This window comes from Ambystoma mexicanum, chromosome 5q (assembly GCF_040938575.1).
Source record: "Ambystoma mexicanum isolate Mex_15411 chromosome 5q, UKY_AmexF1_1, whole genome shotgun sequence".
NCBI lineage: Eukaryota > Metazoa > Chordata > Amphibia > Caudata > Ambystomatidae > Ambystoma > Ambystoma mexicanum.
Window position 1 is genome coordinate 1,064,240,507 of NC_090933.1, and position 26,265 is coordinate 1,064,266,771.

Genomic DNA, 26,265 nt, shown 5'->3' on the forward strand with positions numbered 1-26,265 from the left:
AGTGGGGGCCTAGTGGAGGGTGACCCTGCACTGCTGGGGTGTGGGGGTGGTGGGTGACATGAGTGGGGGCCTGGTGGAGGGTGACCCTGCACTGCTGGGGTGTGGGGGTGGTGGGTGACATGAGTGGGGGCCTGGCGAGGGTGACCCACTGCTGGGGTGTGGGGGTGGTGGGTGACATGAGTGGGGGCCTGGTGGAGGGTGACCCTGCACTGCTGGGGTGTGGGGGTGGTGGGTGACATGAGTGGGGGCCTGGTGGAGGGTGCCCCTGGTGGCTGGGGTTTGGGGGTGGTGGGAGACATGAGTGGGGGCCTGGTGGAGGGTGACCCTGCACTGCTGGGGTGTGGGGGTGGTGGGAGACATGAGTGGGGGCCTGGTGGAGGCTGACCCTGGTGGCTGGGGGGTGGGGGTGGTGGGAGACATGAGTGGGGGCCTGGTGGAGGGTGACCCTGCACTGCTGGGGGGTGGGGGGGGTGGGGGACATGAGTTGGACATGGGTGGGGGCCTGCTGGCAGGTGCCCCACAGTGCTGGGGGGTGGGGGGGGTGGGGGACATGAGTTGGACATGGGTGGGGGCCTGCTGGCAGGTGCCCCACAGTGCTGGGGGGTGGGGGTGGTGGGGGACATGAGTTGGACATGGGTGGGGGCCTGCTGGCAGGTGCCCCACAGTGCTGGGGGGTGGGGGTGGTGGGAGACATGAGTTGGACATGGGTGGGGGCCTGCTGGCAGGTGCCCCACAGTGCTGGGGGGTGGGGGTGGTGGGAGACATGAGTGGGGGCCTGGTGGAGGGTGACCCTGCACTGCTGGGGGGTGGGGGTGGTGGGTGACATGAGTGGGGGCCTGGTGGAGGCTGACCCTGCACTGCTGGGGTGTGGGGGTGGTGGGTCACATGAGTGGGGGCCTGGTGGAGGGTGACCCTGCACTGCTGGGGTGTGGGGGTGGTGGGTGACATGAGTGGGGGCCTAGTGGAGGGTGACCCTGCACTGCTGGGGTGTGGGGGTGGTGGGTGACATGAGTGGGGGCCTGGTGGAGGGTGACCCTGCACTGCTGGGGTGTGGGGGTGGTGGGTGACATGAGTGGGGGCCTGGTGGAGGGTGCCCCTGGTGGCTGGGGGGTGGGGGTGGTGGTAGACATGAGTGGGGGCCTGGTGGAGGGTGACCCTGCACTGCTGGGGTGTGGGGGTGGTGGGTGACATGAGTGGGGGCCTGGTGGAGGGTGACCCTGCACTGCTGGGGTGTGGGGGTGGTGGGTGACATGAGTGGGGGCCTGGTGGAGGGTGACCCTGCACTGCTGGGGTGTGGGGGTGGTGGGTGACATGAGTGGGGGCCTGGTGGAGGGTGCCCCTGGTGGCTGGGGTTTGGGGGTGGTGGGAGACATGAGTGGGGGCCTGGTGGAGGGTGACCCTGCACTGCTGGGGTGTGGGGGTGGTGGGAGACATGAGTGGGGGCCTGGTGGAGGCTGACCCTGGTGGCTGGGGGGTGGGGGTGGTGGGAGACATGAGTTGGACATGGGTGGGGGCCTGCTGGCAGGTGCCCCACAGTGCTGGGGGGTGTGGGGGGGGGTGGGGGACATGAGTTGGACATGGGTGGGGGCCTGCTGGCAGGTGCCCCACAGTGCTGGGGGGTGTGGGGGGGGGTGGGGGACATGAGTTGGACATGGGTGGGGGCCTGCTGGCAGGTGCCCCACAGTGCTGGGGGTGGGGGTGCAAGGGGACATGAGTTGGTGTTCATTAGTTCAAGGAGACATGTGCCTTTGCTGGGGGGCATGCCCATGGTGGGTGGGCTGCCTGCGGGACATGACCAGGGATGCAGGGTAGTCCCCTGTGGTGTGGGCTGCCTGCAGGGGCCGTGGAGGGTGTACAGGGTACACCTGGGAGGACCCACACTGTCAAATCACATGTGGAACTTCACGCGCACCCCTGATATACACGCGCCCAGGCTATTCGCGTGTGGAACTTCCCGCGCACCCCTGAAATACACGCGCCCAGGCTATTCGCGTGTGGAACTTCCCGCGCACCCCTGAAATACACGCGCCCAGGCTGTTCGCGTGTGGAACTTCCCGCGCACCCCTGAAATACACGCGCCCAGGCTATTCGCGTGTGGAACTTCCCGCGCACCCCTGAAATACACGCGCCCAGGCTATTCGCGTGTGGAACTTCCCGCGCACCCCTGAAATACACGCGCCCAGGCTGTTCGCGTGTGGAACTTCCCCCGCACCCCTGAAATACACGCGCCGAGGCTATTCGCGTGTGGAACTTCCCGCGCACCCCTGAAATACACGCGCCCAGGCTGTTCGCGTGTGGTACTTCCCGCGCACCCCTGAAATACACGCGCCCAGGCTATTCGCGTGTGGAACTTCCCGCGCACCCCTGAAATACACGCGCCCAGGCTATTCGCGTGTGGAACTTCCCGCGCACCCCTGAAATACACGCGCCCAGGCTATTCGCGTGTGGAACTTCCCGCGCACCCCTGAAATACACGCGCCCAGGCTGTTCGCGTGTGGAACTTCCCCCGCACCCCTGAAATACACGCGCCTAGGCTATTCGCGTGTGGAACTTCCCGCGCACCCCTGAAATACACGCGCCCAGGCTGTTCGCGTGTGGAACTTCACGCGAACCCCTGATATACACGTACCCTGCTGAAATCGCGTGTTAGACTTCCCGCGCACCCCGGTATACACGCACACGTATTTTTTGTCAGCGGGTGTCCGTGTTTGTGGGTACCCCTTTGCACGTCATTTTTCCTGGAGGGCCACAGTATGGGACATTCATCATGGCAGTATATAGGTGCGATTTGTTGGCGCACCTTTTGGCGCACATTTCTTACAGCCGCAGAGACGCTACCGCCTGCTTTCTTGTGGCGGTCGTGTTTGTGCCTGTGCGCTGGTTTGAGCGTGCGCTTTTTTCCCCTATTCTATTCCATGAATACGTGTTGTAGGCGAGCGTGTGGGCGTTCCGCGCACTTGTGCCCTGTACTTCCCCCGTGACGCCCACGTTTTGGCAAGTTGTTCCCCATTCCGAGTGTTACGCCGCGCTATGTGCGATTTTCGCTGTGGCCTGTGCGATTTTCGCAGTGACCTGGCGCACGCTGTTAGATGGCCTGTGCGCCAACGTGCGCCGCGCACTTTTTATCGCACATCCGCTGGTTTTCTCGCGCACGGCCTTCCATGAATCGACGTGCGCTGCTTTTCGTGCGATTTTCGCAATTGCACTGCGATTTTCGCTATTCCACTGCGATTCGCACGTTTTTGCCCACTTGCGCCGCGCTAATTATTCCATGAATCGGCCTCTTAGAGTCTTTAGTCTGGGATTGCACTAATTAATTTCAATCTTCTAGCCCATGCCCTGCTTAAATGTGAGCCAAGGGCAAAGGCAACTCTCACTTCCGAACATATAAGTAGGAAGGTAAGAGTGGGTCTAAAGTGCCTTAACCCACTATCCCAGAGAAGGTTCACCAGCCAGTTCTTTCTGATGTCTGCATATAAGAGACAAAACATAATAAAATGTGCCAGATTTTCTATCGCAGCACAGGGACATCGTTGAGTGGCTCTGCACTTACATCTGCAGGTGTGCAATGCCAACGGCAATACATTTAACTTCATTCTAGTGAGTAGATTCTTATGATATTGGTAAGTCACAAAAGTAAGGTACCCTGGTAGTCCCCTCATGGGTCTGAATGGGAGGGACAATCTGACCTGTGTGCTGACTACCATCTTGTCTTCCCTTTTATCAGATAGATACTGCTTGATCCTTTGCTTTAAGATACTTTTGGTAATCCCAGCCAGCATCTTATGGTTAATAACACAGCTTCTTATGGTTAATGACACAGCTTTCCAGGCCAAACCTATGCAAAAATGACTTGACATAAGTGAGCCAGTCAACCTAACTGAAGCTGCTCAAAGACAGTACATGTGTGACAAGGGACGTGGTTAGGTTTTTCCCACTGTCCGACCAGAGACTATGCCAGAATAAAATAGGAGTGGATTAAATCATGTTTATTAAATGGACCAATCCTATCTCCAGATAGGATGCATAGACTGAGGTGGGCTATGGGACAAAGAGTAATCTTCTTAAGAAGTCATTTTCTGCCATCTGAAGAGGTTTAGACTAGTGTAGCCCCATAGTCTGCAGCCGTATGTCCCGGCCGCCACTGCTTTACCTCTGTAAATGCTCACATTATGTTCATTTGACCGGTACATGATGTTTTTAGCTAATCTAAAAATATCCCCAGTAATCTATATGAGTTTTGTAGCTTATTATGCTACATGGTCCTGCCATGTCAAGTTTGTGTTAAATCTTAGGCCCATGTAGTCGAAATGTGTTGCAGACCTCAAGTGGGTACCTATTTAAACAAATTCTTGGATTGGGCTTCCTGTTTGAGGATACACACATAATTAGGCACTTTCCGGAATGTACTCTTAGCCCTCTAGCGTTCATATATGCCTTTCTATCAAGACAGACATCAATTCTTGTGCATTAGATGGCTGTTCTGTCAAAACTAGAAAAGGGAAAGGTATTAAGAGCACTGTTGGGAACACCAATGGAAATGTAAAGTGTTCCGTTTTCCCCTACCATCCTCTAGTGAGTGATTGGTTTTGTGATGTTTACTGCACTTTTCTTTGCACATGTATAATAACTGTTTGTGTTGATTTACACATACATCATGTTTACTCAGGCAGGGTGCTAATGATTTATCTGCCCTTTATTTGCACAGGTAGCATTTGTCCTGAGACTACATTTTAACAATCCTTTTCATGTTTCATAATGAATAGTACATGAATTTGTTGAGTTTGAATGTGATCCCTCTTCTTCCACTTCTCATTTGTTCTATCTGTTTCCCAGTAGATGAATGGTTTATCAATATTACATTTGATACAATTATACTGAAGTGGTTCTTTCACGTTAGACACCATGTTGTCGTTGTATCATATGTTGTATATACATCAACCAACAGTTGAAGTGATTTTGGTGTGGTTGCCATTAGAACTGCATCATCTGCCTAGTTTAAGACTGGTACTTTCCTGCCATCACACCTCACTGGTGCTAAGACTGCAGTGGAAGAATCTTGTCATTCGTGGTTTTTCTTCCAGAGTATCTTACCGACCAGTGTCAGTGTTTCTCCAAGAGATGTCTGAACATTTCGTGTTTTCTTCCCCTTACCACCACCCCTCCTTTCTCGTCTATCGCTTTGTGTTTGATCATCCCAGCACGTGTAATTTAGGTGGGGTGAATCTAGTATTGATGACCAGCCCAACACTTAGAGAGGAACACAATATGGGCTGGGATGTTCTCGGGTTTTGAGAAGCTGTGGGTAGAGAATACTAACTATGAACCTGAACCTGAGCAATAAATAGTCATATATAGCAAAATGATGAGGCTAACTATTTAAAATAATGAACGTCAATGGTAAAAACAATAATAATCCCGGAAAAAATATCATATCAAGTTAGTCTATCAATTGAATCAGTACAAAGTTATTGCAAAGGAGTGTATCTAAAATACAGTCCTTTTAATGGTCAGCGCACACATAACAAGTTTATGAATTATTAGGTGGGCGGTCAGTCTTGTGGCTTCCCCAGACATGCTTGGCAGTTCTAGATTGCTCTAGTTATTCAGTGTCCCCAAGTCTGATTAATAAATCTATGAAATTAAAGATGAAAATGTCTTGGGCAACCCTGAGGTCCAATTGCATGGAAGGAGTATATTTGGTTTTGTCTCGGGCACAGAATACTTGCTCTTCAAACACACACTTGGGTATGAACCCTGTTTGGATATGATTGCTCCAACTTATGCCCAGGCTCCGTGTATTGCGTTTAGAACTGGTTATTTGAGGGTACTGGCATGGTTGGGAGCGGTGCTCCTCCACTCTTTTAAATTAAGTTTTACTGCTCCTATACTTTTATTTAAAAAATAAACCGTTCCAGAATGGTTTCGTTTTAAAATAACAGTGTAGGAAGAAGTTGAAACTTGGCCATCAGTGCACTGTACTGAACGTTCCCTTAAACAGCAGGCACATATGTTTGGGGGTTTGTATTGTGTGTGGGAGGCGGTGTGCTGGTGGAGTTTGTGGGGAGTGGGTTCAGGCCAGCAGGGGACATAGTTCCACTACTTCTTTTCGTACACTTCCACCACTGAGGACAACTTACTTAAAGTGCTTTGTCCTTGTCCATCCCTCTCCTTTGCTAGCCATGTTACCTTGGCTTATTGTCTTCTCTGTCCTCATCCCTAGCAGCCAACTCCTCATTCTGTAATCATCCTTTGTGGTGGTGCATGGCCCCCAAAACCTGCAGGGTGAAAGAGAGGATCCAAAATAGTTTACTCGTAGCCCCCACCTTGGAAGGAAGACACATTGTTTTCAGAGGAAGAATAAAACTCAGACCAACTAAATATCATAGACATTATTATGAGACAAAACATTTTTTTACGCAAACAATAATACATAATGTGCTCCCAAAGGTGGACAAAATAAGAAAAATCACACATCACATTATATTAATACACACATGAAACAAAATAAAAAGCCCATGCAATGGCTAACACAGCACTAATATTGACAATCACGCTATGGAGATAAAAAACTTCATGATGTATTGCATAAAAACCATAAAATTTTTCAGACCCCTGGGCAGTGAGGTAATTTCTTCAGGGGGAACCAAAGGCAGGCAAGTTTATCTCTGAAAAAAAGGGGGAAAGTTGATTCTTGGAGGACTATGTCATGGTACATTTCTGCCCAGCACGCACCACATTAACACGTAAGTGGGAGTGAAACTAATTTCTCAAAACACCCACTGCATTTGCATGCAGGACTCAGAAAGATACATGGTGTTAAGTATCCAACAGTAGACCATTATTGAAGACATCTACCATTAGTCCATTTAGTTTCCAGTCTTTGTTCCATTTAGCCTTTATGACTATGATATATCCATATGAGAACTTCAAATTTCATATCTCTCTTGGCCATGCACCCAACTCAATTGGTGTTTTGAGAAATTCATTTCTTCATACATTTCTTTCTCATAGAATTCCTCAATCCAAAGGTAAGAGTGTATCTACAAAGTGTTCAGTCCCACTTGTATGTTAATTTAGTGTGTGCTATGCAGGGATGAACCTTTTCATGGTTCCTGATGGATTATTAGCAACATAGCATATCCAAATGCCATATTAACTTGTGTATCCATCGTGGCAATTAGATATGAGCTTGTTTAATCTAAAAAAAGGTGTGTGCCCAGTGGAATCAAATGATGTTATGACATAAAATATTGTTTCTGCCCTGCTTCTCTATGTTCGGAGACTTAAACAGTTTGATTTCAAATGCCTTATGGAGCCATGTGAAGCTATTTTAAATCGCCTTTTTATCACTAGGGAGACTTTCCAAGTTGATCCAACTCTACTTCAAATCATATTGTGGGAACTTGACATGGTTGATACTAGTACTGAATTGAGTACATATTGATTATACAAGGAATTGGGATCCATTGAGAAAAAAATCAGAATGATCTTCATAAATATCTTGTACAGTTCCCCAATGCAAGATACAGAAATAAACACTTTTTGGAACAGAATATTGACTGTTAATTCCCCATCATGGGTGTTCATAGTAGTGAGATTGTTATATGCGGTCTTAGCAAAATATAATTAAACTTGAAGGAAATGGTAAGCACAACAATATATTAATGCAGGATTAACTCTTTTTGTATTCTTCTTTCTAATTTGGGGTAAACGTTTGTGTATTTTAACAAAGGATGCAAAAGTTTTGAACATAATAGAATAGACTAGGGGCCTCATTATAAGGCATGCGCTCCCGTAATGAAGGGGGCTGGTATGGTCCCGTGAGGGGAAGAGGGAGGCAATAACGGGCCAGATGTGGGGGCTGAAATGGGAATGGGGATGTGTTCCTGCAAGGAGATACTACCGGGTCCTCCTATGTCGAAGTAACACGGTAAGTACCTATTGCAGGAACCCAGTAATGGAGCCCGGAACAGAGGCAGCCATGGAGCTGATAGCTCCATGGCTACCTCCATTCCCGTAATGAGGCCCTAAATGTTTTTGTATGTTTATTTTCTCTTTATAAAAAATGGTTTCCTTTTTCGTTTATTTTAATTGTGAAAGGTTTTTAATTGACCATACCACAAATAAATAATTAAAAACGATTACCTTTATATTTGTTTGAGCACACTTACTCGACAAGGGCTCTTTGTGTTTCAGTTAGTCATGTTTTCAAAATTGAAATACATTGGCCCTTTTTCACCATCCATTTAATGATACAATGAATCAATGGACCAGCCTTAGCCAATAAACAACTACTCTCCCACCTTCCTATCACTCAATATGTAGGCTTACATGATAGAATTTGATTTCCTATATCTTAAGAACAACATTTCAACGTGCTCATGAACAGCATAATGGGGGCTGGAAATGTTGGGATAGTTCACAAGATTGAAAAAAAAAAAACTGTCTGAAGTTGAAATGATATTTATGTGTTTAACCACGTAGATTGTATTAATAGCATGAATTTTTTGCCCAGACAAATGTATGTGATATGAAAGAATTGTTGTAATAAGTAGGAGTACGATGAAATATATACTGTATTGCTTCTGTGTTGTTTCATCTACACTGTGATGGAGGAGATGCACAAGAAGTGATTCGCAAGGCCACACCCCTACCTTATCCTAGATGAGAGTGAACATATAGAATAAGAAAAGTTAAAATAGATGTAATTGTGCGCATGACACTGCCATGTAGAATGTAACACAAGCAGGATAGAGTTAGTTTTGCTACACTGTAGGGAGTTAGTTTGCCACATTATATGGAGGGTCAGCTTGCTGAATACACAGGGACAGAAGGTTGTAAATGGTGGTATGCATGCTTAGGTTGGATGCATACATATACTCCCACAGGAACACCTCAAAAGTCTATCATTAAGAATTTTATGTTTGAGTAATGGATTAGACTGACATTTCGAAAGTGATTGCATACCTGTGTCCTCCCAGACTGCAAAGTTTCATAAAGTTTTGTTAAAAAATTTGAAATAATTAAGCATAAAAAAAACATTTTTTTCAAAATTCCGGCCTACTTCCCATTCATTTTCCCATAGACAAACATGGTAAATGTTTGCCAAAGTGCACAGCCCAAACCGCTGCACTGATTTGGACAAGGTCCGAAACAACTTGGGCACTAAGCATTGACTCGCAATCCTTTTATGGTATAGGGTTATTCCATGCAGTAGTTTGTTAAATATTTGATGGAAATGGGAGTGCCCTCTTCCCAAAAATAGGAGATTTACCCAAAACAGGGTGTTTTTAGAAATGAAATGACCACCATGTTGTTTTTCTCTTGATGCAATAGATATTCAAGGTTATAGTCGAGGATATGGGAAAATGGAACGTGGAAAAAAAGCTATTTGCAGGTAAAAAAGATAAAATGCCATCAGGCTAGAGGTGGGGGGTGGGGAGACGACTGGCTAAAGGGCACCAAGTGATATTTGGAGGGGCTCTATGGATTGAGTTTGCACAACAAAGCTTTATGTAGCCTCGGCTATAGCCACGAATAGCCGATACCTCAAAGCAAACTGTGTCTCAAAAACAGCATGTGTTGTGGGGGAAGGGGAGAGGGTAGGGAGAGGGTAGGGGAGTTAAAGAGGCCACTGGGGAGCAGGGGGAGCTGCCACAGATGAGGGGGAACTTGACGAGGCTCTGGGGGCAGGAAAGCATTTTATTTCTGACTGTTTCGCTGATATTCATGGCTGTATCTGAGGCTATTAAGGACTACAAATATCTGCAGGTAGCAGTAGTTCCGTGCCCACGGCTATGTGTGAGTCTTTTTTTTATTTTGGGTGTGTGTTTTTGAAGTTTTGTGTATGTGAGACTTTGGAGAAAAAGAGAAGTAAATAGTTTGACAACATTAATCTAAAATGGAGGAATAATACTCTAATTTTAGATGCCCCATACAATGTATTTTAGGTAGTGTACTCTCACTCATTATATTACATTGTATGGCTGTAAAATGTTTGTTTACCTAGTTTACTGTTATGTATTAGTCTCTGCTTTCTTTATCTTTAACTACTTTACATAAATACATGAGTAGTGTTGTTCTGTATTGATATTTTAAATTGCATTGTAGTATTAACCCTGAAGTGAGCCCCCTTTTAAACCAATTTACGTAACAACAGTTATGATAAAAGTCAATGAAATGTAACTGTGGGTATTATAAAAACACATGTTTTTATTTATGTTATTGCATTTGTGTATTTATATGTCATAAGTGTCCTTAAAAGGACTGTTTTGGGGTACAGTGGGTGTAGTATTTTGCACATCTGGAGTACTATTTTGATGTTCTGAAGGAACACCACATTTCCTTCATCAGTTAGGTGTTTTCTGTCATATCTATAGAAATTGGTCACGTAGAACTGTATGTTGTTGTTCGAAATCCATAATTCGTTGTTGTCTGTCATGAATGCTGAAACTGCTTCATTAACATTTCTGCAGGATTTCTCAATTTTACCATTAAATCTTGTGGTCCATCTCCATTTTTGCCTCTGAGTCAGACTGGAAAATATACCAATGGCGTGAGGTAATAGTTCCATTAATTTATCTGCGGCTATCCAGCAGCCGATCAATGCGCAGCATTGCTACCCGCAGGTAGATCTGATACCCCGTGAAGCCGCGACTATATTGTGGCAAATGGCATGCTGTGTGTTTGTGGACATTTGGTTGCAGCAACTATCTGACATTTTGAGTGGAGTATCATCATAGATGCATTGAGTGTTTTGGGGAATTGGGAGAGACTTACTTCGAGTTTGGAGGAGTGGAAATATATTTTGTAAATCAGAGGCCGCCATTCCGAGATTGGAGGCAGCCATGGCGCTATTAGCGCCATGGCTGCCTCCAATACCAGGTCCGGGTCCGGTCTGGTTCAATGGGGACTTACCGGGTCATTCCGACCCTGGAGGACCCGGTAAATCCCCATTCAACCACCCATTCCCCATTCCCATTGAGCGCCTATAGGGCTCAATGGGAATGGGGAAGGCGCTAATAATGGGCCCGCGAATAGCAGGCCCGTTATTAGCCCCCTGGTCCCTTAGCGGGACGCGTAAAGGATGTGTGGTCAGACGTCCTTTACTGTTCCTGGTAAGGGACCTCAGAATTGGGCAGTAAGGGATTACCGGCACCAGTCTCCTTACCGGTTCCCGGTATCCCTTACCACCCAACTCAGAATGACCCCCATAGTTTTTGTAACTAGCCGTGGCTATGAGTTTTCTATAACCACTTCTATAAAAAAACATGTAATATTTATAGCTACGTATATAAACATACATTTTCTGTACAATAATCATATTGTTATGTGAATGACATAGCACATAATTGTATCTGTGTGTGTGTTGTTTTGTGTGCTTAGGTGTTGTCTTGTCTTATTTGAGGTTTTAAAGGCTGGCTTAGTTGGTTTTTTTAGTTTGTATAAAATGTACGTGTAGCCGCATCTGCAAGTATGCTTTGTAGCTGCATTCAATATCTGCGGCTACTAGTAATGCTGGGCAGGGTTTTGTATTTGTTTCAGTGTTTCTAATTGGCTGGTGTTAATGTTTTAAATGTGTACTTCTTTGTGATAGGTTGCAGTGAATATGTGTCAACCATGTCATTAGTTCTCTTGGAAAATAGACCTCTTTTTCTGGTTTTGATTTTGGAAAGTATGAAACTCCACATTTTGTCTACTTTTCTCATTTTGACTGCAGAACTCACACTGTGCAGTTCACGTTACGTGTGATCAAATATGATTGGCATTAATCAGTTGTTTGTCATAGTTTTGTTGAAAGGTTGTTGATAATGGGGTTCTTGATGTCTTTAGTCTTTTTACTTTTTTCGGCCGAAACATGTTGGGGATGCTTGTGGTCTCGTGCTGGAGGGATGTGACCAAGCAGTTCTGTTGGACTGCCCCTTTTGGGGTTGGACCAACCCTGATTTGCATATGGTCGTTCCCCTTTTGTAATGGCTTCTCAAGCACAAACCAATGGTCTGGAAGTTTGCCCAAAGCAATGCCAGAGGATATGATTAATTCCCAACCTTCCAGCCACCACATCTTTTGTTTTGTGTAAGTCACCACGAGTGGGAGGGGGATGCCCAGACATGGGTCCCGTGCCTTCTGAGCCTAGATACCCAAGCTAATCCTCACTGATGAGGCCCAACTAGGCAGAAACATGTTTGGGGAGGATTGTGGTCTCGTGCAGTAAGGATGTAACCAAGCAGTTTGGGCTTGACTTCCCCTTTTGGGGTGGGACCAACTCTGATTTGCATATGGTCTTTCCTCTTTTGAAATGGCTTGGCAGGTGAAGAACGATGGTCCGGTAGGTTGCCCAGAGCAATGCCAGAGTTTAGCATGAATTCCAAACCATCCAGCCATCACCTCTTTTGTTTTGCGTAAGTCACCCCGAGTGAGATGCGTGTGCCCAGATGTGGGTCCCGTGCCTGCTGAGCCTAGGAACCCAAGCTACTCCTCACTGATGAGGCCCAACTAGGCCGAAACATATTTGGGGATGCTTGTGGTCTTGTGCAGAAGGCAAGTGACCAAGCACTTCAGGGTGGACTGCCCCTTTTGTGGTGGGACAAACCCTGATTTGCATATGAACTCGAGAGCTGCACACATCTCTTGGTCATATTGAAAATAAATGTATTAATGGCCCTTTTTTGATAACACGTGTTTCGGCACACTCCGAGTGCCTTCCTCAGATCAGGGCAATGTCTGTTTACTAAGTATTGATGATACAACATAAAATTAAAAATTGACAAATAGAAAAACATTAACACAGACGACAAAATTACAGAGGAGCACAAGTCATATTGAGTTCATATGTTTCGCAAATTCCCCAAAAACAAAAATAAATAACAGTTAAGACATTCATTTATACACATAAACAACGTAAATTAAGAGCATGGATCCATTTGTAAACCAAAGTAGTTAACACATACCAGTCAGACGTCGGAAAATCATTTGAGGGAGTGTGGAGGTGGGAGTGAAGGGTGGTTGAAAATATAAAAAAGAGAAAAAGAAATAGAAATGTTTGAGTCAATAGTTGAGATCAGGGGATTACATTGATTAACTTATTGGGGAAATCCCAAATGGGTAAATCTAGCTTACCCATCCACTGGTCTGTTCGCTACAGATAACGTGATTGGTAACTGAGTCCCATCAAACTCCAAATGTTTTCTAAAGAAACCGAGGTAGGACATCAGAATCACTCCACTGTATTCATACGTTAATGTTCTATTTAAACATCCTGACATTATCATTAGTTTCCCTTCAACACATTTAAAAATGCTCACATTACGCTACGTTTAAAGTGTTCAATTCTGTGACCTAGGTTAGATCCATATCTTGAGCACATGACCTTGGCAATCAGTGTTTAGCATTTCTGCACGGCAATGGGATTTAAACAGTCCTCATGTCATTTCCCCATAAATCAGCATTTTATCATTGTGTGTCATGGCAATAAAGACCTTATACGCGTGAGGGTGTCGACTACAGGTTTGAACGCGGACCCTTTGTTAATTGGTGCGTTGTTGTGGGGGCTTGACAGCCCCCTAGGGCTTACCTGAAAAGTTCAGTTTTACTGCATCACGCGTCGGGATTCTAAAATGGCAGAAGTCATTCCATGTCATTTGTTTGTTTGTTTGTTTGTTTGTTTATTTATTTATATAGCGCTCTTGACCCAGGGGTATATATGCGCTTTGAACATCAGGTTACAGGTAAAAGACAATAGTACAGTATTGATAGGGCATAGATAATAGTATTCAAACAATATACATAAAATTGGACATTCGGAGTGCATACCTATGTGGTAGGACAGTTATTTGTTGGTTAACCAGGAAATGACCTTGGTTCTGAAGGGTTGGAAAGTAGGTGTAGATTTAATATCCAGTGGGATGGAATTCCAGAGTTGTGATGCCAAAGTTGGGAAGCTGGATCCTCCAGCTCTTTTGAGGGAGTATTTGGGAACTGTTAGTTGTAATGAGTTGGACGATCTGGTGGTTCTAGTGTTCTGTCTTAGTGTAAATTTGTTCGAGAGGTAGGGTGGGGCAAGATGATTGAGGGCTTTGTAAGTAAGGCATATGGTTTTCAAGTCAATTTTCTGTTGGATGGACAACCATTTGCAGGCAGTTCTGGTGGCGGAGATGTGTTCCCTTCTAGGAATATTGAGGGCGGCACGGAGTGCGTTATTTTGTAAAACTTGCAATTTATTGATTACTGTTTTGTTGGCACCTACATAGAGGCTATTACAGTAATCCAGTTTAGATTGAATGAGTGCTCTGGCTAGGATGAGACAGTTGCTAGGGGAGATCAGTGGTCTGCAGGCCCTGATTAGTTTACCGGTGTAGGCAGTGGCTGAGGCGGTCATGTTGATTTGTTTAGCTAGGTTGATGTTCGTGTCTAGGTAGAAACCGAGGGTTTTTACGCTCTTGGCAATGGGTATGGTGTTACCGTCAATAGTGAAGCTAGTGTAGCCGGGACAGAGTTTACTGATAGTGTTTGGTGAGCCGACAAGAAGCAATTCAGTCTTGTCATCATTCAGGCATAGGCCATGTGTGGCCATCCATGCCTGAATGATGGAAAAGACTTCATTGATCCATTTGGCGTCCTTGTTGTAGTTGCCTGATAGGGTGAGGAGTATCTGGGTGTCATCTGCGTAGTTAGTATAGGTGACACCCAGATTGTCCAGCTTGTCGAATAAGGGCTTGGTGAAAATATTGTAAAGGGTAGGTGAGACACAGGATCCTTGTGGGACACCGCAGGTGATGGGATGGGGTCAGCCGCTGCTAGGGGGGAGAAGACCCGCATGGTTCTGTTGTCCAGGAAAGATTGGATCCATGTGACTGCAGAGTGGGAGAAGTGTGCTGCCAGAGACAAATGGTTGCACAGGATTTTATGGTCGACCAGGTCAAAGGCAGCGGAGAGGTCAAGGAGTAGAAGGATGGCAGCCTTGTTTTTGTCTTTGAGTTCGTCTATCTGGCATTTGAGATCAACAAGGGCCGTTTCTGTCCCGTGTTGTGGTCGAAAGCCAGATTGGCGAGTTCCTAGTAGGTGATTGGCCTCAAGGTAGTCCTGGATTTGTAAATAAGCCACTCTATCCAAGATTTTTAGTAGGAATGGGACGGTGGTAATGGGTCTGTAATTCGTGGGGATGTCAGGGTTGAGAGTAGTTTTTTTTAGTAGCGGTAGGACCCAGGACTGTTTCAGATTACTGGGGACCATGTTGTTGGCGAAGGACAGGTTTATTAATTTGGTGATAAATGGGGAGAGATCCCTAGCTGCATCTTTTATGATCTGTGCGGGGCAGCTGTCCCCCTTGCAATTCGATGGTTTAAGGGATGCTATAATTTTCTGAACCTCCAATATGGATACCTTTTTGAAGGTGAAGCCTGAACTAGTGGCAGTAGGTGGAGGGGGCGTGGGGAAGGAGGTGGGATCGAGAGTGAGTTGTTGTCGTTTGTTGTTGATTTTAGTTTGGAGCCCTGAGATTTTGTTAGCTAGGGCATTCTGGATCCCTGTGCACCAGGGTTTATCCTTAGTGCAAGAGTCAGTGGGGGTAATGGGGTTTTCTAATTCCTTTAGTATGTTAAAGAGCTCCTTAGTACTGGAGCTTGCCTGGGAGATCCTAGTATTGAGAGATTCTTTCTTGGCCCGTATAATCTCCTTTTTGTAGAGGGTGGAGATGTTGGTGAGATTGGTTCTGTTATTTATAGAAGGCACTGATTTCCAGAGTGCTTCAAGTTTGTTTTTTTGTTGACGCAGGGTTTTGAGCTCCGGGGTGAACCATGTGTTCAGGTGCGCTTTGGGTATTCCTTTGCGCAGTTTCAGTGGGGCAATGATGTCAATGGCTTTGGCCATGGACTCATTGTAGGCGTTGACCAGTTGGTTCAAGTCCGTTGTGGCGGGTAGTGCGTTTAAAGTAGGGATCACCAGAGGTATTAGGGCTTCCGCTGTGATATTGCTCTTTTTCCTAGTAGGGCAGGCAGGTGCCATGATAGGCCTTTTATGTGCTGAGTTGCTGGTAAGAATGTCAAACGGGAGGAGGTGGTGGTCAGTCCAGATAAGTTGTGTGGGATCTTTCGTAGTAATGTTGCAGTTAAGGGTAGTTATCCAGTCAAGGATTCTGCCTTTCGAGTGGGTGGGTTTGGAGCAAAGTTGTTGGAGGCCATGCTCCTCTAATGCCATGGCCAGGGCAGTGGCTGGGGTGTCTAGGGGGTCGTTAAACCCAAGGTTAAAGTCTCCGAGTATAATCAATTGTGCTGATGGTTTGGAGCTTTCAGCAACTAGTGAAGTGATGTCTTCCTCAAATGAGCCAGGAGGGCCCGGGGGTCGGTAAATTAAGTGCAGCGTAATAGTACTTTTAGGGGAGGTTTGAAATTTGACTGTAATGTGTTCACAGGATTTGAGTGGGGGAGCAGAGGATAGTCTGATGTCAAGCGTGGACTTAAAGATGATAGCTACACCGCCACCTCGAGCGTTCGGTCTATCTGCTCTAAGGATGGTGTAGTTATCAGGTATGGCTAGGGTAAGAGATGGACCTGCAGCATCGTGCAGCCATGTTTCGGTTACCGCAAGGAAGTCCAGGTTGTTTGTTAGAATAATGTCAGCGACTTCTGTGGCATGGGCGACTAATGATCTGACATTTAGGAGAGCTCCTTTAAGACTGGGATGGATAGTGTTGATGGGTGTTACAGTGTGAGGGTTGATCTTATTGAGTGATTTGGTAGGGCCTTTGCTAGGTCTGTGGTGGGTTCTGGCGCCAAGTCTAGAATTCCGATCGGAGGGGATGAGGGTAGTGTTACGGGAGTTGGTTGGGTTAGCTAATGTAGAGGTGTTGTAGTCAATGGTAGGGCAAGATGCTCTCGTGTTGATGGGGTTCTGCTTATAGACAGCTAGGTGTGTGTTAGCTGCGACATGCGGAACGTGTGCATGTCTATGGGTGGGAAGGGCGGACTTGGTATCCGGGGGGAAGGCTGGTGTGGTGGGCAGGAATGGTGTAGGGCAGGTGATCGGGTGGTGTCTTGGGCAGGCGGGTCTGACTAAACCATTATTATAGGCTAGGTAACTGTTGCCAGTGCAGGGTATGTTACTTTGCATGACACAGAAAGGGAACATGATCGCAGTCAGGCAGAGTAGCATGCTGGGGCTAAGGTAATGTACAGGGGAGTGGCGTGAAGGGGGCATAGGCGTTATAGGTAGGGCACAACACAATGCGAATGAGGTCTAGGCGACCATAGGGCACAACACAATGCAAGTGGGGTCTAGGCGACCATAGGGCACAACACAATGCGAATGAGGTCTAAGCGACCATAGGGCACAACACAATGCGAATGAGGTCTAGGCGACCATAGGGCACAACACAATGCGAGTGGGGTCTGGGCGACCATAGGGCACAACACAATGCAAGTGGGGTCTAGGCGACCATAGGGCACAACACAATGCGAATGAGGTCTAAGCGACCATAGGGCACAACACAATGCAAGTGGGGTCTGGGCGACCATAGGGCACAACACAATGCAAGTGGGGTCTAGGCGACCATAGGGCACAACACAATGCAAGTGGGGTCTAGGCGACCATAGGGCACAACACAATGCAAGTGGGGTCTAGGCGACCATAGGGCACAACACAATGCAAGTATGGTCTAAGCGACCATAGGGCACAACACAATGCGAATGAGGTCTGGGCGACCATAGGGCACAACACAGTTGCAGTGGTACGTTGGCGACCATAGGGCACGGCCAAATAGCAGTCATGAGGCATGGAGCACTAAGGGCTAAGGATGCCTGTACTATTAAAGAGGTGGCAGCAGTAATGCATAGAGGCGGCGGCGTTGGAAGCATGAGCGTATGTAGCAAACAGTTAAAGAAACCGAGTTCAAATGTTTATGGGTGCGGAGTAGCAGAGGGCATACCAGAAAGCACAATAGTATAGACTGAGGGTATTCCCACTACTCACAAAAGATTAAAGGTCCGTGGCCCCTGGCTCCTGATGCTCCCAACAGGCTCTCAACAGGCCTTTGTATGGCCTTCGTAGGGCCGCCGGCGCATCCGCCTGCCGGCGGATGTAATGGGCGGGATAAGCGAGGCTTAGCCTCGATGTGGCGCCGCGATGCGCCCGGCATGCGGGGGTCAGGCAGGAAGTTGGACAAGGCCAGGCAGGCCTTCGTTGCAGCTTACCAGCTGTTATGGCGTTGCAGCGATGGGGAAAGGGCTCCTGCCCTCTTCCCTTGGATGGGGCGATGTAGTGAGGCCCAACAGGCTCTCAACAGGCCTTTGTATGGCCTTCGTAGGGCCGCCGGCGCATCCGCCTGCCGGCGGATGTAATGGGCGGGATAAGCGAGGCTTAGCCTCGATGTGGCGCCGCGATGCGCCCGGCATGCGGGGGTCAGGCAGGAAGTTGGACAAGGCCAGGCAGGCCTTCGTTGCAGCTTACCATTAATATTTGTATATAAGATGTTGCCATGGTAATGTTACTTAGTCCTACCTCTGTTTCCGTACTAAGAAAACTGTCGGCCATGTTTTAGTGGTGAGGACTTTGTTATCTGTGGCGGGTTCGTGCGTGTTCTTGGGCCGTTTTAAATTCAAATGAAAACAGTCCTATGCTGCAGTATGAGCTCCATTAGTTAAAGTCTCTCTCCAAACTAGTTTGCATGTGGACCTAGTCCGATGTCCCACCCTGAGGAGTGTTAACTCCTTCAGGTGCATGCTGGGAGATGTAGTCCCTATGACATTCTAAGGGCAGGGCAGGCCTGGGGAAGCCACCCACAAACCCTCTTGCTTTTAAGTCTTGTTTTGGGAGGCAAATCTATTCCTACCTGAAACTTGCATACACTATAAATTAGGGTACATAATGCCAATCTAGGTTTTGAAGATAATCCAACTATATTATGGCCTGCTTCTCAAGCGCTTTTTTCAACACCAATTACAATTTACAAAAGTTCATAAAAAATTCAAGTATGACATTTCCTTGTCTGTATTGAGGCCGTCTTCCACACTCCTGAAGAAATTTATGAGTTTGGCCTCCTCCTGACGTAGCAACAGTTCCTGGTTGCCTCCTCTGCACCCAAATGTCACTTTTTTTAGACCTGGTTAAAAGAATCCAGTCCAGGCTTCAGAAAGTGTGGCACATGTACAATGTGCAAACATGCCACACCTATGACAAACAATTTCAAGGCAGACAATGGACTTCAAATCAAGATACGAGAACAGATAAACTGTAAAAGCAAGCATGTCATATACGCTATCATCTGCACTTGCAAGAAAATCTATATTGGCAGTACGATTCGTGAACTCCGCTTCAGGATCAGGGAACACCTGGCAGTGATTGGAAGCCAGGAAAAGAATCTGCCTCTAGCGGACCACTGGCAGCGCGTCCACCAGATGGACAATAAACAATACATCAAATTCATCGGTCTAAAAAAAGTGACATTGGGGTGCAGAGGAGGCAACCAGGAACTGTTGCTACGTCAGGAGGAGGCCAAACTCATAAATTTCTTCAGGAGTGTAGAAGACGGCCTCAATACAGACAAGGAAATGTCATACTTTTTATGAATTTTTTATGAACTTTTGTAAATTGTAATTGGTGTTGAAAAAAGCGCCTGAGATATAATATAGTTGGATTATCTTCAAAACCTAGATTGGCATTATGTACCCTAATTTATAGTGTATGCAAGTTTCAGGTAGGAATAGATTTGCCTCCCAAAACAAGACTTAAAAGCAAGAGGGTTTGTGGGTGGCTTCCCCAGGCCTGCCCTGCCCTTAGAATGTCATAGGGACTACATCTCCCAGCATGCACCTGAAGGAGTTAACACTCCTCAGGGTGGGACATCGGACTAGGTCCACATGCAAACTAGTTTGGAGAGAGACTTTAACTAATGGAGCTCATACTGCAGCATAGGACTGTTTTCATTTGAATTTAAAACGGCCCAAGAACACGCACGAACCCGCCACAGATAACAAAGTCCTCACCACTAAAACATGGCCGACAGTTTTCTTAGTACGGAAACAGAGGTAGGACTAAGTAACATTACCATGGCAACATCTTATATACAAATGACATGGAATGACTTCTGCCATTTTAGAATCCCGACGCGTGATGCAGTAAAACTGAACTCTTCAGGTAAGCCCTAGGGGGCTGTTAAGCCCCCACAACAACGCACCAATTAACAAAGGGTCCGCGTTCAAACCTGTAGTCGACACCCTCACGCGTATAAGGTCTTTATTGCCATGACACACAATGATAAAATGCTGATTTATGGGGAAATGACATGAGGACTGTTTAAATCCCATTGCCGTGCAGAAATGCTAAACACTGATTGCCAAGGTCATGTGCTCAAGATATGGATCTAACCTAGGTCACAGAATTGAACACTTTAAACGTAGCGTAATGTGAGCATTTTTAAATGTGTTGAAGGGAAACTAATGATAATGTCAGGATGTTTAAATAGAACATTAACGTATGAATACAGTGGAGTGATTCTGATGTCCTACCTCGGTTTCTTTAGAAAACATTTGGAGTCTGATGGGACTCAGTTACCAATCACGTTATCTGTAGCGAACAGACCAGTGGATGGGTAAGCTAGATTTACCCATTTGGGATTTCCCCAATAAGTTAATCAATGTAATCCCCTGATCTCAACTATTGACTCAAACATTTCTATTTCTTTTTCTCTTTTTTATATTTTCAACCACCCTTCACTCCCACCTCCACACTCCCTCAAATGATTTTCCGACGTCTGACTGGTATGTGTTAACTACTTTGGTTTACAAATGGATCCATGCTCTTAATTTACGTTGTTTATGTGTATAAATGAATGTCTTAACTGTTATTTATTTTTGTTTTTGGGGAATTTGCGAAACATATGAACTCAATATGACTTGTGCTCCTCTGTAATTTTGTTGTCTGTGTTAATGTTTTTCTATTTGTCAATTTTTAATTTTATGTTGTATCATCAATACTTAGTAAACAGACATTGCCCTGATCTGAGGAAGGCACTCGGAGTGTGCCGAAACACGTGTTATCAAAAAAGGGCCATTAATAAATTTATTTTCAATATGACCAAGAGTCCGAATTATTGAAATCCACTTGTGGCGCAGTAAAGAGATGTGTGCAGCCCTCGAGTTCATTTTTACAATCGGAGTGGGGGAACTCATTGTCTCCGTTCCTTCTGCACACACCATTGCGACACCAACAAACTTTGGTGTATAGATCTTAAGTCGCGGAGGTCTAAGAGTGGTTTGCCCCAAAAAGTTCCCTATAAATAAACTATACCTCTATTAATCACTCACCACGCAGACTACGGAACTGGCTTCAGAGAACCCAATGGCGGAATACCTACAAAATCGAGAGGAGGAAGCCAACAACTTGTTCACACCGAGAGGGAACAATGCCCATGCATTTGGATCAAGTACACCCAAACGGGAAGACTTGAGATACAAATTCATAAAACTGGAGCGGGTCTCGCGCAAAGAGATAGACAAGTACTGGGAAATTATTTCATTGAAGAACTACCTAAGCAAGAAACAAATTCCTCGAGGCCTAAGAATCCTGATCTTCCCAGACTTCAACAAAGATGATGATAAGGACCTTGCGGAAGATTGGGAAAAAAATGTGGAATCCTGCTCCACGAGAATGCTGGAGATGTTGGTTGAACATGCCACTCGGGAACAGAAGAGAGCCATTGAACAAATAGACATAATAAAAAAAGAAATTGCAGATGCTAAAGCAGTGGAGGCAACCAAGGAAAAAAACTACTTGAAGATGTATGAGGTATTAAAAGAATACCAAGACGAGATTAAACTACGGAAATTATGGAAATTTTTCAGGGATGAGAGAGACTACAGGGAAGACAGGATATATACCTTTCAGGAGAAATATAACAAGTTTACTACCTCTTCATCCAAGGAAAGCACACCTAATACATCACCTGCAAGCTCGGATGCAGAAGAAGTATCGGAAGGAGAACTACTTGTATCAGAAGATGACATCAGAGCAGGAAAAGGCTTCCTCAACCAGATAAGGAGATACAAAAAGGGCAATAGGACCCAAACACCCAACCAAGTCCGTTTTCAGTTAACGAATCTTCCAAACAAGAAACAACCTTTACTCGGAGGAGAGGAAGGAGGGGGTCAGGTAGACACAGGCAACCCAGATGCCTTAGAAGATTATCAGAGATTGACAAGAGCAGGAGCCAGGGCAGTAGCCAAACAGAGCCAATGAATACCCTTGTGATGAACCTATCAGACACAGATTTATCTCAGGATGAAATCTCTCTCCTTAATAAAGGACTATCATTTGCACCAACTGCCTATATGGAACCCGTGCAAGTGCATATCGACCTGTTTAAATTCGTGAGAAAATTAAAACTTAAGAAATTCTTCGCCACTCAAGTAGAGCAAGGGAAACGAACTTCAGATCCAGTAAGAAGAAGCGAAGTTACGATAGAGGAATTGGGCAATATTCATCTATTAAGATCATTACAAGAATCAGATAACTCTCCTATTCATCAAACCATGCAAGAACTATCAATTACACCTATTGGTCTAATCAACAAAGAACTTAAACCTACATCTAAATTCTTACCACAACTACCGCCGGACAATATGATAGATGCCTTCTACAAATCAGTCACAAAAGACCTGTATAATACCCAAGACAGATTGAGGTACAACCGCAGACAGACAGAACGGGGAAATCTTACACTGCAAGAGAAGAATGCACTTCGGAAACTCAAAACCAATCGTCAGTTGGTTATCAAAGAAGCTGATAAAGGTGGAAATATAGTTGTCTTGAACCGCATGGATTACATAAAAATGGCACAAAATCATCTCGACACACCAAACTGTTACCAAACTCTGACAAGTAACCCGATGAACAGAATAGTCCAAGATCTTAAGGATTTAATTGAGGGATGGCACCGACAGGGCCTCATCACAGACAAGGAAAAAAGATTTTTGTTCATCCCCAAACCGACATTACCAACTATTTATTTTCTTCCCAAGGTGCACAAAGATTTTTCCACTATCCCGGAAGGAAGGCCAATCCTGAGTGGAATAGGTTGGGCTACAGAACCACTATCGGAATACATTGATCACATATTAAGACCCAAAGTGAAATTGGTAAAAGCCTACTTAAAAGACACAACTTCTGCAATACATATCATTGAAAACATCCGATGGCAGCCTACATACCATCTTGCTACGTGGGATGTTAAGGCCCTTTCTACGTCCATTGGGCATGATTTGGCACTTGATACTGTTGACTACATCTTTAAGGACGAATCGGCATCACATTTCCCGTTCGTTTGTATGTTAAAAGAAATGCTCATGGCCAGCCTAGACAATAGTATCTTTACCTTTAACAACACCATATACAAACAGAAACGGGGGGTAGCCATGGGGGTAAAATATGCACCAGCATTAGCGAACCTGGTAATGGGCATGTTTGAGGACCTATTAATCTATACCACAGAGGTTTACAACAGACACGTCATCAAATGTACCCGGTACATTGATGACGTTTTGTTAGTATGGAATGGCACACCACAGCAACTAGAAATGTTTAGACTCCAAATTAATAGCAACCAGCTAGGCATTGAGTTCACAGGAATCAGCAGTGAGACAGAGATCAATTTTTTGGATCTGAATGTTTATGTTTCAGGAGAACATCTCAAAACCAGAACATACCGGAAAGAGACAGAAGTAAACTCCACTTTATATGCAACGAGTTGCCACTATGGACCGGTAATTAGGAATATCCCTAAAGGGGAGTACATTAGGGCCAAGAGGAACTGCAATGAACTATCTCACTTTAATGAAGAATGTGAAACACTGTCCAGGAGATTTCAAGCCAGGGGCTACCCAAGGAAGAGTATTGAAACTGCCTATAACAAAGCACAAAAAATCCCGAGGATACAGACTCTGACACAACAGGTTAAACCTAATCCGTCAGACAAGGTGCAATTTATTACCACATACTGTGCAAACAACCATGTTATCAGGAGATCTCTCAGAAAATACTGGCATCCACTTAAATTGGATCCCCATAATGGGTCATATATACATGACCACCCGTCATAGATCTACAGACGAGCCAAAACCTTGAAACAGAGCCTCAGCCCGTCATTACTACCAGAAGAAAAGGAGGAGATAGCAGGGACCTGGTTAAAAGAATCCAGTCCAGGCTTCAGAAAGATGCCACACCTATGACAAACAATTTCAAGGCAGACAATGGACTTCAAATCAAGATACGAGAACAGATAAACTGTAAAAGCAAGCGTGTCATATACGCTATCATCTGCACTTGCAAGAAAATCTATATTGGCAGTACGATTCGTGAACTCCGCTTCAGGATCAGGGAACACCTGGCAGTGATTGGAAGCCAGGACAAGAATCTGCCTCTAGCGGACCACTGGCAGCGCGTCCACCAGATGGACAATAAACAATACATCAAATTCATCGGTCTAAAAAAAGTGACATTGGGGTGCAGAGGAGGCAACCAGGAACTGTTGCTACGTCAGGAGGAGGCCAAACTCATAAATTTCTTCAGGAGTGTAGAAGACGGCCTCAATACAGACAAGGAAATGTCATACTTTTTATGAATTTTTTATGAACTTTTGTAAATTGTAATTGGTGTTGAAAAAAGCGCCTGAGAAGCAGGCCATAATATAGTTGGATTATCTTCAAAACCTAGATTGGCATTATGTACCCTAATTTATAGTGTATGCAAGTTTCAGGTAGGAATAGATTTGCCTCCCAAAACAAGACTTCAAAGCAAGAGGGTTTGTGGGTGGCTTCCCCAGGCCTGCCCTGCCCTTAGAATGTCATAGGGACTACATCTCCCAGCATACACCTGAAGGAGTTAACACTCCTCAGGGTGGGACATCGGACTAGGTCCACATGCAAACTAGTTTGGAGAGAGACTTTAACTAATGGAGCTCATACTGCAGCATAGGACTGTTTTCATTTGAATTTAAAACGGCCCAAGAACACGCACGAACCCGCCACAGATAACAAAGTCCTCACCACTAAAACATGGCCGACAGTTTTCTTAGTACGGAAACAGAGGTAGGACTAAGTAACATTACCATGGCAACATCTTATATACAAATGACATGGAATGACTTCTGCCATTTTAGAATCCCGACGCGTGATGCAGTAAAACTGAACTTTTCAGGTAAGCCCTAGGGGGCTGTTAAGCCCCCACAACAACGCACCAATTAACAAAGGGTCCGCGTTCAAACCTGTAGTCGACACCCTCACGCGTATAAGGTCTTTATTGCCATGACACACAATGATAAAATGCTGATTTATGGGGAAATGACATGAGGACTGTTTAAATCCCATTGCCGTGCAGAAATGCTAAACACTGATTGCCAAGGTCATGTGCTCAAGATATGGATCTAACCTAGGTCACAGAATTGAACACTTTAAACGTAGCGTAATGTGAGCATTTTTAAATGTGTTGAAGGGAAACTAATGATAATGTCAGGATGTTTAAATAGAACATTAACGTATGAATACAGTGGAGTGATTCTGATGTCCTACCTCGGTTTCTTTAGAAAACATTTGGAGTCTGATGGGACTCAGTTACCAATCACGTTATCTGTAGCGAACAGACCAGTGGATGGGTAAGCTAGATTTACCCATTTGGGATTTCCCCAATAAGTTAATCAATGTAATCCCCTGATCTCAACTATTGACTCAAACATTTCTATTTCTTTTTCTCTTTTTTATATTTTCAACCACCCTTCACTCCCACCTCCACACTCCCTCAAATGATTTTCCGACGTCTGACTGGTATGTGTTAACTACTTTGGTTTACAAATGGATCCATGCTCTTAATTTACGTTGTTTATGTGTATAAATGAATGTCTTAACTGTTATTTATTTTTGTTTTTGGGGAATTTGCGAAACATATGAACTCAATATGACTTGTGCTCCTCTGTAATTTTGTCGTCTGTGTTAATGTTTTTCTATTTGTCAATTTTTAATTTTATGTTGTATCATCAATACTTAGTAAACAGACATTGCCCTGATCTGAGGAAGGCACTCGGAGTGTGCCGAAACACGTGTTATCTAAAAAGGGCCATTAATACATTTATTTTCAATATGACCAAGAGTCCGAATTCTTGAAATCCACTTGTGGCGCAGTAAAGAGGTGTGTGCAGCCCTTGAGTTCATTTTTACAATCGGAGTGGGGGAACTCATTGTCTCCGTTCCTTCTGCACACACCATTGCGACACCAACAAACTTT